Below are 16,486 nucleotides of genomic sequence, written 5' to 3' on the forward strand. Positions count from 1 at the left end.
AAAGAATGAGTTACATCTTAATGAGATAGCAATGCACTACACTTGCGAGTAATAAAGAGAAAAATGTCACTGCATCTACAAAATGACCGTAATATTTAGCAAAGCACAGTAATAATAAAACCAGGCTGACAGGCATCTCTCAAAATTAACATTCAATACCTTTTAAAGTCTGGTTACCCTTTGGAAAATTGCCGTCTCATTAATACACGGGCTGTCAGAAGGCGATCAGAATGTGAAACAACTATATTTCAAAGTGATGAACTTTGGCAAGGGTCAAAATTCAGAATTGTGAGAAAAATACGTTGGTGTCTAAAAATTCTCGCTGCCAAACATGAGGAAAAGAAAAAGCGACAAGCAGGCACAAAAAGCCTTCAATTGCTTATAGTCAATTAATTAATGTTTAAAACAATTTGTATCTTATCAATTTTTTGATGAGCTATAAGTTTCATCTGAGTTGCTCAATCATTGCCAGGAGATGAATTATTACTAATACGTTCCAAGAAATGAGGACAGCCCCCTTGAGGACTAAATCTTACATGGAAGCAGATTTTTGGGCAGGGTGATCATAACTTGAGGAGATTCTGGAGAGGGACAGGGTAAAGTCACAAAAAGATTTCAGCAAGACATTAAGGATTTTCAGTTTGAGTCATTGGAAGACTTGAGGCCAAGTCAGCAAAATTCAGAGTGATGCACAAGTGGGACTCTGAGCACTTTGACTGGTCATACTGCTTGAAGGAAACGTCCCAGTCATAAACTCTGCTCTCAAAGTCAAAAAATGCACCCATTCCTGGCCACTGTCCCAAGTTTGAACCAGACAAATGATGCAAGCTTGGCATTCTATTTTATCGCAAACTGAACTTCAAACCCCATATCTTGGTTAACAGAGCAAGTAGTTAAACAGGTGTAGATAACAAAGTGTGGAGCTGGATGAACACAGCAGGCCAAGCAGCATCTTAGGAGCACAAAAGCTGACATTTTGGGCCTAGACCCTTCATCAGAAAAGCTTTTGTGCTCTGAAGATGCTGCGTGGCCTGCTGTATTCGTCCAGCTTCACACTTTGTTATCTTGGACTCTCCAGCATCCGCAGTTCCCATTATCTCTGGTTAAACAGGTGACTGGATTTTACTGACTGATGAGATTGACCGGGTAGCTCTAAACTGAGAACAAATAGAACAAGTGCATGGAAGAAGCTACAAGACTAAGTACTTAGTAAACACTACCCTCAAAGAAAGAGGTCTTGCATTCCATCTCGCAGACTGACTTAGATCTGGATTGACATTTGTATTAGGGATGGTGGAATCTAAAATTACTTTTCAGACTGAAGATTGTAATTGGAGTCACCGTGAAGAAGAATGTCTGTAACCGTGGGTACAATTTATTTTTATTCACCTGTGGGTCGTGTGTATCATCAGCTGGCCAATATTTATTTCATGACCCTAGATTCCCTTGAGTGTCAGAACATGACTTCTCTCTGATGTTTCGTGAATCTGTATCATACAAATCAACCATTATGTAGTTCCTCCCGATTCCCATAATTTTGCAAGCAGCTTCTTCGTGCCACACATCCAAATATGGCCTTGATGCTAAAGGCAGACATTCTCACCTCACCACTGGGGTTCAGTTCCTGTATCCATGTTTCAACCAAGATCAGAAGCTGAGTGGTCCTGGAGGAACCCACGCCAGGCTCACTAAGCAGATCACTGCTAACTGAGTGCTGCATGACTGCACTATTAATGACCCTTTCTATCACTTTACTGTTCATTCAAACTACACTTGATCAGTAATTTACTGGATTGGATTAATCCTCCATGTGGTGGACAGGACATCCCAGAGCAACATTCCACTGTTGGGTAAATCCTGGTGTTGTCATTGTGTCGCAGTCTTGATAGTAGTGAGACTAGTTCTGCAGCACAAGTTTTCAGTATTCCAGAATGTTGTCAGGGCCCATGAACTTGGCAGTATCCTGTGTATTCAGGGAATTTTTGATATTACAGGGAGAGAATCAAATTGTACAAAGTCTGGCATCCGTGATCCTGAGAACTGGGGTGGCATAGTGGCTCAGTGGTTAGCACTGCTGCCTCAAAGGGCCAGGGACCCACCTTTGATCCCACCCTCGGGCGACTGTCTGTGTGGAGTTTGCACATTCTCCGTGTATCTGCATGGGTTTCCTCCCACAGTCCTAGGATGTGTGGGTTAGGTGGATTGGCCAAGCTAACATGCCCATAGTGCTCAGGGACATGCAGATTAGGTGGGTTAGCCATGGGAAATGCAGGGTTACAGGAATAGGGTAGGGGGATGGGTCTGGGTGGGACTCTCTTCAGAGGGTTAGTATGCCGACTGACCTGCTTCCACAATATAGGGATGCTATGAACCTCAGAGGGAGGACAAGTTGAATCATTGTGTCTGGCTGCAGATAGATGCAAATACTTCAGCCTCATCTTTGAGCTGATATGCTAAGCACCCTCGTTATTAGGGCAAGGATATTTATGAAGCTTCCACTTGTTAGCTGTTTACCTTTCAGTTGTGACATCCCTTTCAATTGAACTAGTCAACTTTCTCTGGGCTGCTTCAAGTGCCACAATGCCTTTCCTTCGATAAGCGAACCAAGGCTGTCCTCAGTATTCTCTGTGTAATACAATCAGTGCCTTGTAGCTTTAGCAAGACTGCCCTATTTTTATACACGACTCCCTTTGAAACAGAACCAAAGCTTTCCATTTGCCTTCCCCACTCCCCACAGAACTCACAGATGCTAGCTTTTTGAGATTCATGCACAAGGATGCACAAATCCCCCAAACAGCAACTTTTGCTTAAATGATACTAATCTGCTCTATTCCTCATGAAGTGCAGAATAAATGAACGATAAATGCTGGCCAGCCGGCAACATCCACATCCCGTGAATGAATGAATAGAAAAGTTTTCCCACCAAATATAATAAATCCTGCCTTAATAAAATACATCCGGAAGATTGGTAGATGAAGCAGACAAAAGGACTAGCTTCATATCTTCTGGATCATTCAATGCTGGAAACTTGTGCTTGAACTTTAGGCCTATATGGAAAAGTAGCCAGCCTCATCTTACAGAGGGATGTGTGCAAAAAGGTGCTCCCTACTGGGGCATCTAAGGATTAAACTCACGGTTCAGGGATTCAAAATATCAGAGAAGATCCCTCAGATGCACATAAAGTAGTTGTGAGGTTTCTCTTAGCTCTTTATTTAAAATTGACTTGAGGGAGGTGGGCGTCGCTGGTTCTTCCCGAGAAGATTGTGGTGAGTTGCATTCTTGAAGTGCTGAAGTCCATGCACTGTAGATTGACTCGCAACGCTGTTCGGGAGGGAGTTCCAGGATTTTGACCGAGTGACAATGAAGGAGTCGCGTTATATTTCCAAGTTACCACGGCAAGTGGCTTGGAGGAGAATTTGTGGTGGTGGTGTTCCCATATGTCTGCTGCCCTTGTCCTTCTGGACAGAAATGTTCAGGGGTTTGAAAGTGGTCTAAAGAAGCCTTGGCGAATTGCTGGGCATCTTGTAGATGGCACCCTGCTGCTCCTCAGCTGCACTCATCCAGACAAGTGGGGAGGAGTATTCTATCACAATCCTGATGTGTGCCTTGTAGATGGTGGACAGGCTTTGGGGAAATCAGGTGGTGTTACTTGCTGCAATAACACGCTCTTGTGGCCATTGTAATTAAAATGCTAATCCACACAATGGTAACCCACTGGATGTTGATTGTGGGAATTCAATGATGATAACATCTTTAACTGTCAAAGGTGGTGTTTCGATTACCTTTGTTGTTGAAGAAGGTCTTTGCAGGTATTCAGGCACAGCCTATTCGAGGAGTCTCCAACTGTACGGAACACTGTATAAACATCAGTGAACAGCCCCACTTCTGACGTTACGATGGAGGGAAGCACCATAGTAGACTCGCCAACTTTAAGGGCATTTAAATGGTTACTGGATAAACATATGGATGACAATGGAAAAGTGTAGGCTTGATGGGCTTCAGATTGGTTTCACAGGTCAGCACAACATCAACGGCCAAAGGGCCTGTACTGCACTGTAGTGTTGTATGGTCTATGATGGTTGATCTTAGGACACTACCCTGAGGGACTCCAAGAAGGCCTGGGTTCAAATCCCACCTGCTCCAAATATGTGTGACAGTATATCTGAGCAGATTGATTAAAAAACAAGATCTAAGGTTTTTTAAGGAGATGCACTTTTCACACACATCCCACATGCTCCATAAAACATACCCTGAAGAATTCCTGTAGAGATGCCCTGGGGCTCAGATGACTAATCTCCAACCACCGTAAGCATCTTCTTATGTGCCAGATATGGCTTTAGCACTGAGAATCTAAGTCAATAGATATAAAAGCTGCATTTTGCAAGGTAAGGTTTTGCAAGGTTCAATAAAAAAACATGCTGGAAACTACTAATATAGTCAGAGATCTTGCATGGGTTCCACTCCTTCTCAACCTCTCCCCTCACCTCAAGCATGCTGATCCCCAGGGTAAAGGACCACCTGTCACCTCTCTCTCTTGCTCTCGCTCTCTCTCTTTCTAATGAGAAAGCAGATGTATGGTTTGGTAGGACAATGGAAGCTTTGCTTTTTCATCCTATACCTTTCCCTATAATAAAAAGGGTATTTTGTTTCAAGATAATAAAATGTGAGGCTGGATGAACACAGCAGGCCAAGCAGCATCTCAGGAGCACAAAAGCTGACGTTTCGAGCCTCTCTGATGAAGGGTCTAGGCCCGAAACGTCAGCTTTTGTGCTCCTGAGATGCTGCTTGGCCTGCTGTGTTCATCCAGCCTCACATTTTATTATCTTGGAATTCTCCAGCATCTGCAGTTCCCATTATCTCTGATACTATTTTGTTTCAAGAGTTTTGTTCAATTTTTTTTGTATGTCTTCAAAGACTTTTTTTAAAAAAAGAGGAATAAATTAGTGCACATTGTTAAGCAGGCAAGGCAGCATCTGTGGAGAGAAGAGAGAGTGACCATTTGGTCACTGGACTCAAAATGCTAACTGACGTTTCGGGCCTAGACCCTTCATTCATCAGAGGTCTAGGCCCGAAACGTCAGCTTTTGTGCTCCTGAGATGCTGCTTGGCCTGCTGTGTTCATCCAGCCTCACATTTTATTATCTTGGAATCTCCAGCATCTGCAGTTCCCATTATCTCAAAATGCTAACTCTTTTCTTTCCACAGATGCTGCCAGACCTGCTGAGTTCCTCCAGCAATTTCAGTTTGTGTGTTACAACTACCTATTTGTTTCACATAGCTCAGCACAGCAATGAATTTTAACTGCCAAAAAACTCATTCTCCTGTTTATACAATACAAGGACCAATTCCTGTCATACAAAGAGTTGACAACTTTGTTGCAGTTACTCCTAGTTTTAAATACTCTGCACAAATATTGTGCAGATCTAGCTCACGTTATGGACTAGCTGCATACAAATGTCTAATGCATTAGTCCACAGTTCCTCTGTTGCTTAATTTTATACTGGTCAATATTTTGATGAGAACATCAGTAATACTCAGTGTTTATTAATCATTGGCAAGATTAAAGTAGCTAATGCTTTCCAATCTTTTACTCTGACATGATAGGGTTGGCCAAAGATAGCATTTATAGATTAAAAAAGCCATTCAAATATTAGTCTTTCTTCTCTCCATCGTATGCACCACCATGGGAAAACAAGAGATAAAATTAATCACCATGCATGAAAGTGACCATGCATTACAGAATTTGCAAATCAGACTACAATAGCTGTCTTTACTAGCTTCTGGCAACTCTTGAATACATTTAAAACAAATTACACGTATGATTCATGTTCCACACTGCAACACTGCACTTCACCATTAGAAAGTTACCCAGAAGTGTTCAGATAATCTACAGAGCAGATGGGAAACTTTTCAACCTGTGCCACCTTGAATTCAAAACCAAGATAAGTTAACCTCTGTCAGACCTGCATGTGTTCACTCGGAAAGCAAAGGTGCAAGCCAGTGTCAACTCCTTCTCCCAATCTAAAAAGCAAATGGGCCTTTCGCTGAGCACCCAGACAAGCAGGTCCTCTTCCAGATAGATCACAACGCAACCGTTCCTACCCACAGCAACACCCTCTTCCCCATCATGTGAGCGTTCTCTCCATTAAGGCAGGAACAGACCTCCAACATGCCAGCTCAGCCTTTGACAATCTGCAGGAAAGAGTGTTTGAGGACAAGATCTCAAACAGAGATGAAGATCACGGTTTAGTGGGCTGCAGTGATCCCCGGGCTCTTATTCTTCCTTGAGACTTTTCCCCAGGGCAGGATTGACTGCCACGAGGGGTCATGGTTTTAAGGTGTTAGGAGGAAGGTATAGAGGAGATGTCAGAGGGAGGTTCTTCACCCAGAGAGTTGTGAGCGCATGGAATAGTTTACCAGTGGTAGTTGTGGAAGCGGAGTCATTAGTGACATTTAAGCAACTGCTGGACATGCACATGGACAGCAGTGAATTGAGGGGAATGTAGGTTAGGTTATTTTGTTTTTGGATTAGGAATATTCCACAGCACAACATCGTGGGCCGAAGGGCCTGTACTGTGCTGTACGTTTCTATGTTCTATGTTCTATAAGAGTGTTCCATCCCTAATTGCTCCAGAACTGAGTGACTCGGTAGGGCCATTTCGAATGGTAGTTACGAGTCAGTCTAGCCATACCAGGTGAGGATGGCAGATTTTCCCAATTCACAAACCACATGATTTTTTTTTAAAAAAACAGTCAATGGTGTCTGGTTACCATTAGGTGAGCATTCCTCCCCCCGACTAATGTCAGATATATTCATTGAATTTCAATTTCACCATTTATCATGGCTGATTCAAACCCATGCCCCGTTAGTATTAGCCTCTGGATCCAGTGCCAATAACACCACCAACTGCCCCATAGAGCGGGTACTCTAAAAAGAGAGAGAGAGAGAAATACCACCAGCAGTGGCCAGACATTATCCTCCAAATCTGGCAGCAAAAAAGGCAGTACGACAGCAGCAAGCTGATTTCCCCAGCTAATCAGACAAAATCATTAGTGTGCCTGATCGACTTCCCAGGTAAGCACTCATCTTCAAACCTGATCACAGCAGAGGATTCCGAAGTAGTACTTTAGGTGCGTTCTCAAAGCACCCCTGCCAATTCATGGGACCTGCTTGCTTGTGAGTAGTCAAAATGGGAAAGACTCATCCAGCAAGTCCCCAGATACACCTGAGACTTTTTTGGGAATGCAGAAGGGTGAAGTGGAGGTGTCAAAAAGATTGCACATTCTTCTAAACAACCAACCTACCCAACCCTTCAAGCATCACCTGCCCTATACATGGTAGTACATGGAAGTGACGCTTCAGATTTATCAGCCAACTCAGAACCCATCAAATTGGAACGGAAGCAAGCTGTCCTCAATCCTGAGGAAGTGAAGTAGTGTAATCCATAATTATTAGATCTTGAAAAGCATGGACTATATCTGAACAAACCACTTATGAAATAAGCTTTAGTGCTCCTGAGATGCTGCTTGGCCTGCTGTGTTCATTCAGCTCCACACTTCGTTATCTCGGATTCTCCAGCATCTGCAATTCCCATTATCTATGAAATAAGCTTGCTGCCAGCAGTTTCATTAATGACCCTTTTAAAAAGGGAACACAATCCTACCGACTGTAAACTGCCCACTACCTCAGCACGCAATACAGATGGAGGACATGCAGCTGACAGATATTACACCTGAAATGTGACCCAAGATGGAACACCTGGCATCTTATCCCTTCTCTGTGCTCAATGAGCCACAAAAGATCACCAATTATCATTTCTAAATGAGTGTCTGCCAAATCAGGGAAGTCAGCCAGAAGACTCCCTGTGCACTAATGCAATTTCACAAAACTAAACTACATCTAAACAACGTCATAAGATATAGCTCCTGCCCAAAACCGAGTGAGAGAAGCTGCCATTAACATTCTGGGTACCTGCACCCTAAATTCTTCTGTTCTTCAGCATCAAATCTGATGAAAGATAATTGATGTGAAGCAGTGATAATGGGAACTGCAGATGCTGGAGAATCCAACACAAAGTGTGGAGCTGGATGAACACAGCAGGCCAAGCAGCATCTCAGGAGCACAAAAGCTGACGTTTCGGGCCTAGACCCTTCATCAGAAAAAGGGTCTAGGCCCGAAACGTCAGCTTTTGAGCTCCTAAGATGCTGCTTGGCCTGCTGTATTCATCCAGCTTCACACTTTGTTGACCTGAAGCAGTAGTTCTGTTTCTCTCTCCAGGAACGCAGCCAGACCTAAATTTGCAGAAATTTCTGTTTTTATTTCAAATTTCCAGTGCACAGTATAAAAAAAAATTGTCAATACTTTCAACCTCTACAATATTAACGCTTATTCTACCATCATCCATTTACGATTCCAAGGACTTAAATGTAGCTTTACACCAGGTCACTTACAAATCAAAATGACTTATTGAATTTGCAATACAAATATAACATCCTCTTAGTCCAAACAAATCCAAATTGTTTCAAGTAAAAGGAATGATCAATGGACTTTTTGGCAGAGGAAAGCTCAAGGCATAAACATCTTCACTCGACGGGCAGTAAACAGGAACAGGAACCCTGAACGATTTTTCTTTTTCCAAACCCAAGGCATGAAGATCAATTACAGCACTCCCATTATCAACCAGCTAACCAACAGGGTTGGATCAGACATCGAGCCCAGGGCCATCTAATCCATAAAACCATAAGACATAGGAGTGGAAGTAAGGCCATTTGGCCTATCAAGTCCACTCCGCCATTTAAATCATTGCTGATGGGTATTTCAACTCCACTTCCCTGCACACTCCCCGTAGCCCTTGATTCCTTGTGAGATCAAGAATTTGTCGATCTCTGCCTTGAAGGCATCTAACGTCCCGGCCTACAGCAACTCCAGAGATTCAGCAACTCACAATCTCAACAAGTTGAGCTAGCAGAGCTTTCAATCCCATGTTTAAAATAAAACTGACCAAGTAGTTCTACAGAATTAGTTACACTACAGATGGATTTAGGAAAGGCGTTAGTCAGTATTGCAGACTTCTTCATGCAGGGTCAAACATGACCTTTTAACTTAAACATGATAAATGCTAACTATATACAGGTCCAAGACTTTACTTTTCCCTTTTCCCCCTTGAGGCTGATAGAGACGGCCATCCTCTAATAGTCATGTGATCATACATCCTTTCCCTACGACAATGTAAAACAATCTATTTTAATGTTGACATTAACCCTGTACACTAAAATCGGAAGCAATAAGTTCAATTCTCACTCAGCTGATATGCTGCACTCTCAAAAAGTTGTGACTATCATAATTGTAAATTTCTGCAGTAAATAGGTCATATCAAAAAGCTTGAACTTGAAATTTCTGCAATTTCCCCCAAATTTTCCTCTTGGCAAACCAACACTGGCTGGGCCAAAGGGTCTGTTTTTGTGCTATATGACTCTATGCTGTAGGCTTCATTCCACCAATGTCACTGTGAAGAGTGCAACAATGGTTGACTGTACCTGTACTTTGCCAAGTGTTTCTGGGGATTTTCCTGGCCTCTACCTATGACCTTCCCAGATTTAATGACAAACAGGACATGAAGTTGGGTGGGGGGGGGGAAAATCACTCTGGAATCAGGCAGGACACTGTAGTCATTAAGAATTTCATTCAACAGAATATCATGATCAAGGCAGGGATGGGGTTCTAAAGATATGGAGCCTCCAAAAGGGTCCAGTTTTTCCAAAGGAAATTGTAGCTTAATCATAAATAAAAATGGGGCAAGAAATAGGATGACAAAGAGACAGTAGAGGTATTGGTGGCGGCACAGAATTGGCTGAAGTTAGCACGTGCACAAAATCATGATATACAAGCTACATGTTTGTGTCCTTAATTTCAAGGCCAATAATTATCCCAACTCCCTTGTGCTTGGGAGAGAGAAGGTAAATTAGAAAGTGCCAGCAACTGAATGCCACAGTGCATTGCTTTACTGAAATAATAAACAAAACTGTCGCAGTGTGTACTGGTTACAGATTTACTCTATCAAATGGACAACAGAAAGCAAGGTTGGAACAAATCAGTGGTCACAATACTTCAAGGACAGGAAATGAGAATAGTTAAAGAATGTCGTTGGTTCATAACATCTGCATCTCTGACAAGTAACATTTGTTACAATTCAGAACCTGTTACATTTATTTAAATAATTCCTTCTGATCCAGATATTAGCAAAATAAGTAATAGTTTTGCTCACATTGAAGACATTGACAACGTGGCTCATTTTATACTGCATACTAAAATACATTTCCAAAGCATGATATTGAATCAGAGCAAAGATTTGAAGAAAACTTTGCTCTGAATGGTAACTTCATGTCAAGTTGTTGACATGTTTTGAAAATAGCTTGTTCTGCTTTGCATTGAGAAATCCAGGCAAAAAGAGAAAAAATGTCTGTACAGTGTCTTGCATAATCTCAAGCCATCCCGAAGTGCTATATAGTTAAAGAAGCACTTCCATTGTTGTGTAGAAAGTGTCGATCACATGTGGAGAGAAAAATCCCACAAAGATAACAGTGATCAGCTACCTTGTTCAAGTGCTGTTGGTGTAGAGAGAGGTAAAAGCTTTTTGAATTGGGTTTTTGAATCAGAGATCATCTCAATTGAATTCCTCACCTAAAACACAGAACCTTTGATAGTGCAGTACACCTGTTTCCGCCTGCAGTTTAATGTTCAATCCTCTGAATGCACAACCTTCTGGCTCAAGCTAGAGTGACACCATTCAGCCACAGATGACATTGTAAGAAGTTATAACTTTGTGTGAACAGCCAGAAAGAAAACAAGTAGTAAAGATTTTGAATTCACCAGCCATTTTAGTGGAAATAAAACTGTAAATCCATCAGTAACATGCAGGTTTTTACACATGGTAGAACTTAACAATCATGAGCATCACAACAAACACCAGTTATATTGTTAAATCTTGTTCATGTTCTATTCCAAAGGTACTTTTTAATGCCAAAGTTGTGCTATTACCCAGCAAGCGTCTCCACTTTTGCAAGTGGCAGTATCAACTCATGTCCTTAAGTTGTCAGAATCATATTATACTGGCATAACCCATGGAACCTGAAGCTTGGAGATCCACCACACATCCAAATCAATCTCACGTGTTACAATGCAGGAGTAAACCGCACAGGTGTATTTTCTCCAAGATAAATTGGACAGTCAGCTGCTAACATCAGGGAGGAACAGGACTGTCACTCAAAATATGCCTGATGCATCCGATTGGAATTTGTTATATCAGCTGCCCAAGGGCACCTGAGAAGCCAGCAATGCATTACCTTAATATCTTGTAGGCAAAACAAAACAAGCCCCGCATTCCACCCTTTTTTTTTAAACTGAGAAAACATCAGAGAGTCAGCCAAACTATACCGTATTCCCATGGCAATCCTGACTACGGTCAAGTTGCATGGCTTGAACTCAATCAGTTAACTAAAGAACTTAGTTGTTTCCACTGCACCTTCATGCTAAGCATTATTGCGCCATCCAAGCACCCTCTTCTCGTCCTATATGAATTGTTCTTCCCTTTCTAAATTTGATTTTCTTGCATTTCAATCTTGGCGTCTCTTTTAGCAATATCCTGCAATACATCATTAAGCAATAGTCAGGACCAATTTCAAATTAACATCTTGCACATCCTCAGATCCTACCATTACAAAGGTATGAGCAGAATTAATATTGTAGAGCTGCCATATTAGTCAGATCTGACTGTGACTGCTCCTTTGTTATAGAAATATGGGGGCACAAGCACCATCAATAGCATGCAAAATTACTTCAAGAGAATCATCTTGGCTAGTTGTCCAGCAAGCTTGAATAGCTGAAATTGGACTCCAAAGTGACATGTTTGCAGGCTACATAGAGCTAGGACTTTTCTCTTTAGAATGATGGAGGATGAGAGATGACTTGATAGAGGTGTGCAAAATGATCAGAGGTATAGATAGAGTGGACAGCCAGAAACTTTTTCCTAGGGTGGAGGTAGCTATTATGAGGGGGCATAGTTTTAAAGAGAGTGGAGGTAGATATAGGGGAGGCGTCAGAGGTAGGTTCTTTACTCAGAATGGTAGGGGTGTGAAATGCAATACTGGAGAGGGTAGTGGAGTCGGCCTCATTAGGGGCATTTAAGCAGCTATTAGATAAGCATATGGATGATAGTATAAGGTAGGGGTGGAGGTTAGATAGACCTTAGGATTAGGGTAAACGTGCGGCATGGCATCGTGGGCAGAAGGGCCTGTACTGTGCTGCACTGTTCTAAGTATTTCAATCCAACTAAATTAAGGTATGCACCTTACTTGAAATTACCAACATTTCTCCATATTCCTCAATGTACTTAGTTAAATATATATAAACAGTTCAAATACAAGTAAAACATGAAACAGACACTATCATTATTTGAGTATTCGTTGATAAATTCAATCTCCAGGCAAAGTTTGTTCCCAGATGAAGAGTCAGTTTTATTGGTTACCATAATATTTTCACACTAGCGTGCTCAGCATTTTTAATTGCAGCACCAAGTCTGGGAGCTTAAAAATACCAAACCATAAAGATAAAACCGGAACATGCAATTTACCAATAACAAGGCACTGCACCAAATAATAATGCTCTGGGAACTGACTGCACAACTTTCTCTAGTTCTGCAAAACATCTACATTTTATCCCTAAGATATCTTTTCACTAGCATTCCAAGCTGGAAAACTTTGATCAATATTCAAGTGAAAATTAATCATGCTTAGTGATCTAGTTTCTTTCCAATGCATTTACAGAAACACACAATATAAAGCACAAGTTGATAAATTCTTCATTTACTAATTGCTCACATTACCAGATTGTTAATCATGTAGATATTGGATGATGTTTAAAAGGTTGGTAGGCTGAAGTCAAAACCATCAGCTCCTTTATAGTCAGGAAGCTGATTGCAGAAGAACTGGTGGCCACACAGAGTTTCAGCTGTATAGCAATATCAGCAAGTCAACTACTCCGTTATTTCGGTCCGCCTCCCCCTCTCTCCCTATTTATTCCAGAACCCTCACCCCATCCCCCTCTCTGATGAAGGGTGTAGGCCCGAAACGTCAGCTTTTGTGCTCCTGAGATGCTGCTTGGCCTGCTGTGTTCATCCAGCCTCACATTTTATTATCTTGGAATACTCCGTTATTTATCTGTGGGGTATTCAGGTACCATATTACTATTGACTTAGTGTAGAGTTCTGATAAAACACAGTCCATGTACTTCAAAACCTCAAATAACAAACATTTCACCACAGCTCTTCTTACTGATCTTTTATCTTTGTGTATCTTCACCTAACACATAAACCTAATTAGATACTTTGATGGAGAGAAAGTACTTTCATGCAAGTGATTAATTTACATATGCACATTTAATCCACAATATAGTTTTGATCCAACTGATTTGACACCTGAGTGAAAATTAGTCATACTTCGTGATCTAGTTCTCTTTCCATTGCACTTACAGAAACACACAATATAACCCTCTGATGAAGGGTCGAGGCCCGAAACGTCAGCTCTTGTGCTCCTGAAATGCTGCTTGGCCTGCTGTGTTCATCCAGCCTCACATTTTGCTAACACAATATAACTCAGTTTGGTTAGTGTTGTAAATTCAGATCTGTAATCAGTGATTATCTTGTGAAAGGGCCAGAGCTAGTTTGCAAAAAAGCTGCAGCATCATCATCTCATTGATGCACTGGATTACATGTGGGGAAAAAAAGTCTAAGTAATGCAAAGGCTGCCAATGCTAATAGCTTGCTCTGGGACTGACTGTGGAAACAATGAGTTCAGCATTATTCTTCCACAACAAGAGGGATAAGATTGATAAGTTGAGAATTGGGAAACATGTACCAAACTCATTGCAAACCTGCCTCATGCTTTACTTTTTCCAACAGCAAGTTGTATGGCAGACAGACATCCTGTTTTGGACAGGTGACATGGAATTTAATATTTAATTTGAATCCCCGGTGCAATGGAGTCACCTGCTTTAATTTAAGTACTACTGGTGTCAGGAAATGTGTTGGCAAAATGGAGACAGAAATAGCTAGCTACAGAAGTGTGTACTTTTTAAAAGAGCATTCTTTGCAAGACAAGATGAGCTGGAGTTCCCTCCCAAGGCCCTTAGTAAACAGTCAGCCTGCAATCACAATCAGCTGAATATGTCCAGCCACTCAACCCCAGTGGTGAGCTGTATCCCAATATGTGACTGGACCCTAATTGAGTCCAAGATGTGATCCCAACTGCCTGGCTTGAACGTACCAAACCCATCAGTGCCATCATAAGAATGTACAAACATAAGAGAACTAGGAGCAGAAGTAGGCAATTCAATCTCTCGACCTTGCTCTGCCATTTGAGACAATTATGGCTGCTCTCATCTTGGCTTCACCTCCACTTTCCTGCCCACTCTCAATAATTCTTTGACCCATCACTAATTAAAAATATGGCTGTCTATCTCCTTAAATTGATTCAGCATCTCAGTATCATAGCATTCTATGTTCTATGTCCACTAGTGAACACCACAGAACCAGGACCTTCAGAAAGAAGTCTCAAGCCACAACCTTTTCAACCCTCACTCATGACCGCCTGGCTCTGACAAATGCAGCCTCCACCCTTACTCTACCAAGTCCACAGTGTTCTTCTAACTCCTGGGGACAGACTTTGGTCAAACTGTGGTTTTGGGTTTCTCTCACTAGCTTGCCTGCTCAGGTGGCTGGCTGCTGAAATGGAAATAGAGCAATACAGAAATGACAACGAAGTCCTGCTTACTGGTACGATCTTAGCTAAACTAGATTAGATCAGGACTTCCTCTGGAGCTCTTAAATCCAAGAGATGTCAAATCTTGTTCGTGAATCCTAACCTTCTCAAGATACTCACCAATGAAAGGCTGGAAGAAGACAAATACAGATCATAGACGGTTACCAGATCCCCACATATTTACCACTTGAATGAATCACAAAACAAAATCTCCTTTGAAAACCTGGAAGATTCAATTTCTGGTGAGACTATGTAGAATATCAATGAAATCTAATGTTTTAGAACGAGTTGCCATTGTTTCAAATTAGGCTCTAGCACAGAAAAAGGTTCCCTTTCAAACTTAAAATATTTTATTCATAATCCATGTTTTAGAAAATTGAAAATAAAAACATCTTTTAACTCAAACAGCAGTAGGATTATCTGAGTGGGATGTTTTGAACAAATTCAAATTCATTCTCTGAAAGAGGCAGAAGAAAATTAATCCCAAAATTTCATGACAGTTGTGTTATGCTCAATGATATACAAACATCCAGCTGAATTTATTCCATGACCTTTAAAACCAAGATCTTAGGATTTTACACGTTATTTTTCTTTTCACAACTGTGAGTTGCATCGCTTCTGCCTCAGTTAAGCAAACAGGCCTCTAATCCCCATTGGAGGAGTTTCCAATAATGACCTCCATCTTCCTCATTACTGTTTACTGGTGCAAGGGTATCAATATGCTGAAAATCAACCTGGCAATGTCTGGAGAAAATGTCTACATGGTAACTAACTCAATTTTAAATTTCTCTGCACACCTTCAATGCACTTTAACTTGCTGCAGCAGATAACCTACTTCAACACTCATTGCCAGACTGTTGACCCATTTTGTTTTGGGGTAAGCCTCAACTAGAACAATAGCACAGTGCCCACTGTAGGTAACCAGGTTCATTCTCCATCAGTTTGCCAGCCCATACATGGTAAAGCTACTCAGCTCTCAAACAGAGTGCAATCAATTCCATTCATTAATGGAATGTCCACAGACATTGATGCACAAAAACAAGATAACATTCAGTATCACTCAAAACTTCAAGTTGCTATTCATCATTGGTGCCAAATGTAAATCATTCAACTAACACCATAAGAACGGTTTTAGATATATGTCACCAACTATGCTTTGATTCCCTGACTATGCCAGTTCACCTATTCTATATTATAGAAGAACAGCTCTCTGTTGCTTTTATGTTTTATGCATGGGAGCTGTCCACTAAACTGTCAAACGACAAAAATGCAGTGTTTGCTGAAATAATATGCATATTAGCCAACTACAAAGAAAAAAGCACACACCTGATTGCATATCTAAAGGGCCTACCGCAACAAAGAGTCATCAGTCACAGAACTGAAAGAGACCTTTGGTGCATTCTGTCTATGGCAACCATAATCCCAAACTAAACTAGTCCCACCTGCCTGGTCCTGGCCCATATCCCTCCAAACCTTTCCTATTCATATATCCATCCAAATGCCTTCTAAACATTGCTACTGTACTCACATCAACCACTTCATTCTGAAGTTCATTCCACACATGAACCACCCTCTGTGCAAAAAATCTGCCTCATGTCTTTTTTAAAAATCGCTCTCCTCCCACTTATCTTGAAATTCCCCGTCCTAGGGAAAAGGCAACTACCATCAACTCT

At 41.4% G+C, this 16,486-nt stretch overlaps 1 protein-coding gene across 2 annotated transcripts in view; it reads right to left on the reverse strand.

The window, feature by feature from the left end:
• The window catches only part of LOC125457882 (plastin-1-like), a 160,740-nt gene that overhangs the window by 138,870 nt on the left and 5,384 nt on the right, over nucleotides 1–16,486 (reverse strand). The window contains exon 1 of one of the 2 annotated variants that reach the window (XM_048542616.2): nucleotides 11,522–11,540. The exons of the other annotated variant lie outside the window; for it this stretch is intronic. The gene's annotated coding sequence lies outside the window, so the exon portion shown is untranslated. Of the gene's footprint in view, nucleotides 1–11,521; nucleotides 11,541–16,486 lie in introns of those variants that run through there. 2 annotated transcript variants of the gene reach the window in all.

Source organism: Stegostoma tigrinum, chromosome 14, assembly GCF_030684315.1.
Source record: "Stegostoma tigrinum isolate sSteTig4 chromosome 14, sSteTig4.hap1, whole genome shotgun sequence".
In the NCBI taxonomy this organism is placed as follows: Eukaryota; Metazoa; Chordata; class Chondrichthyes; order Orectolobiformes; family Stegostomatidae; genus Stegostoma; species Stegostoma tigrinum.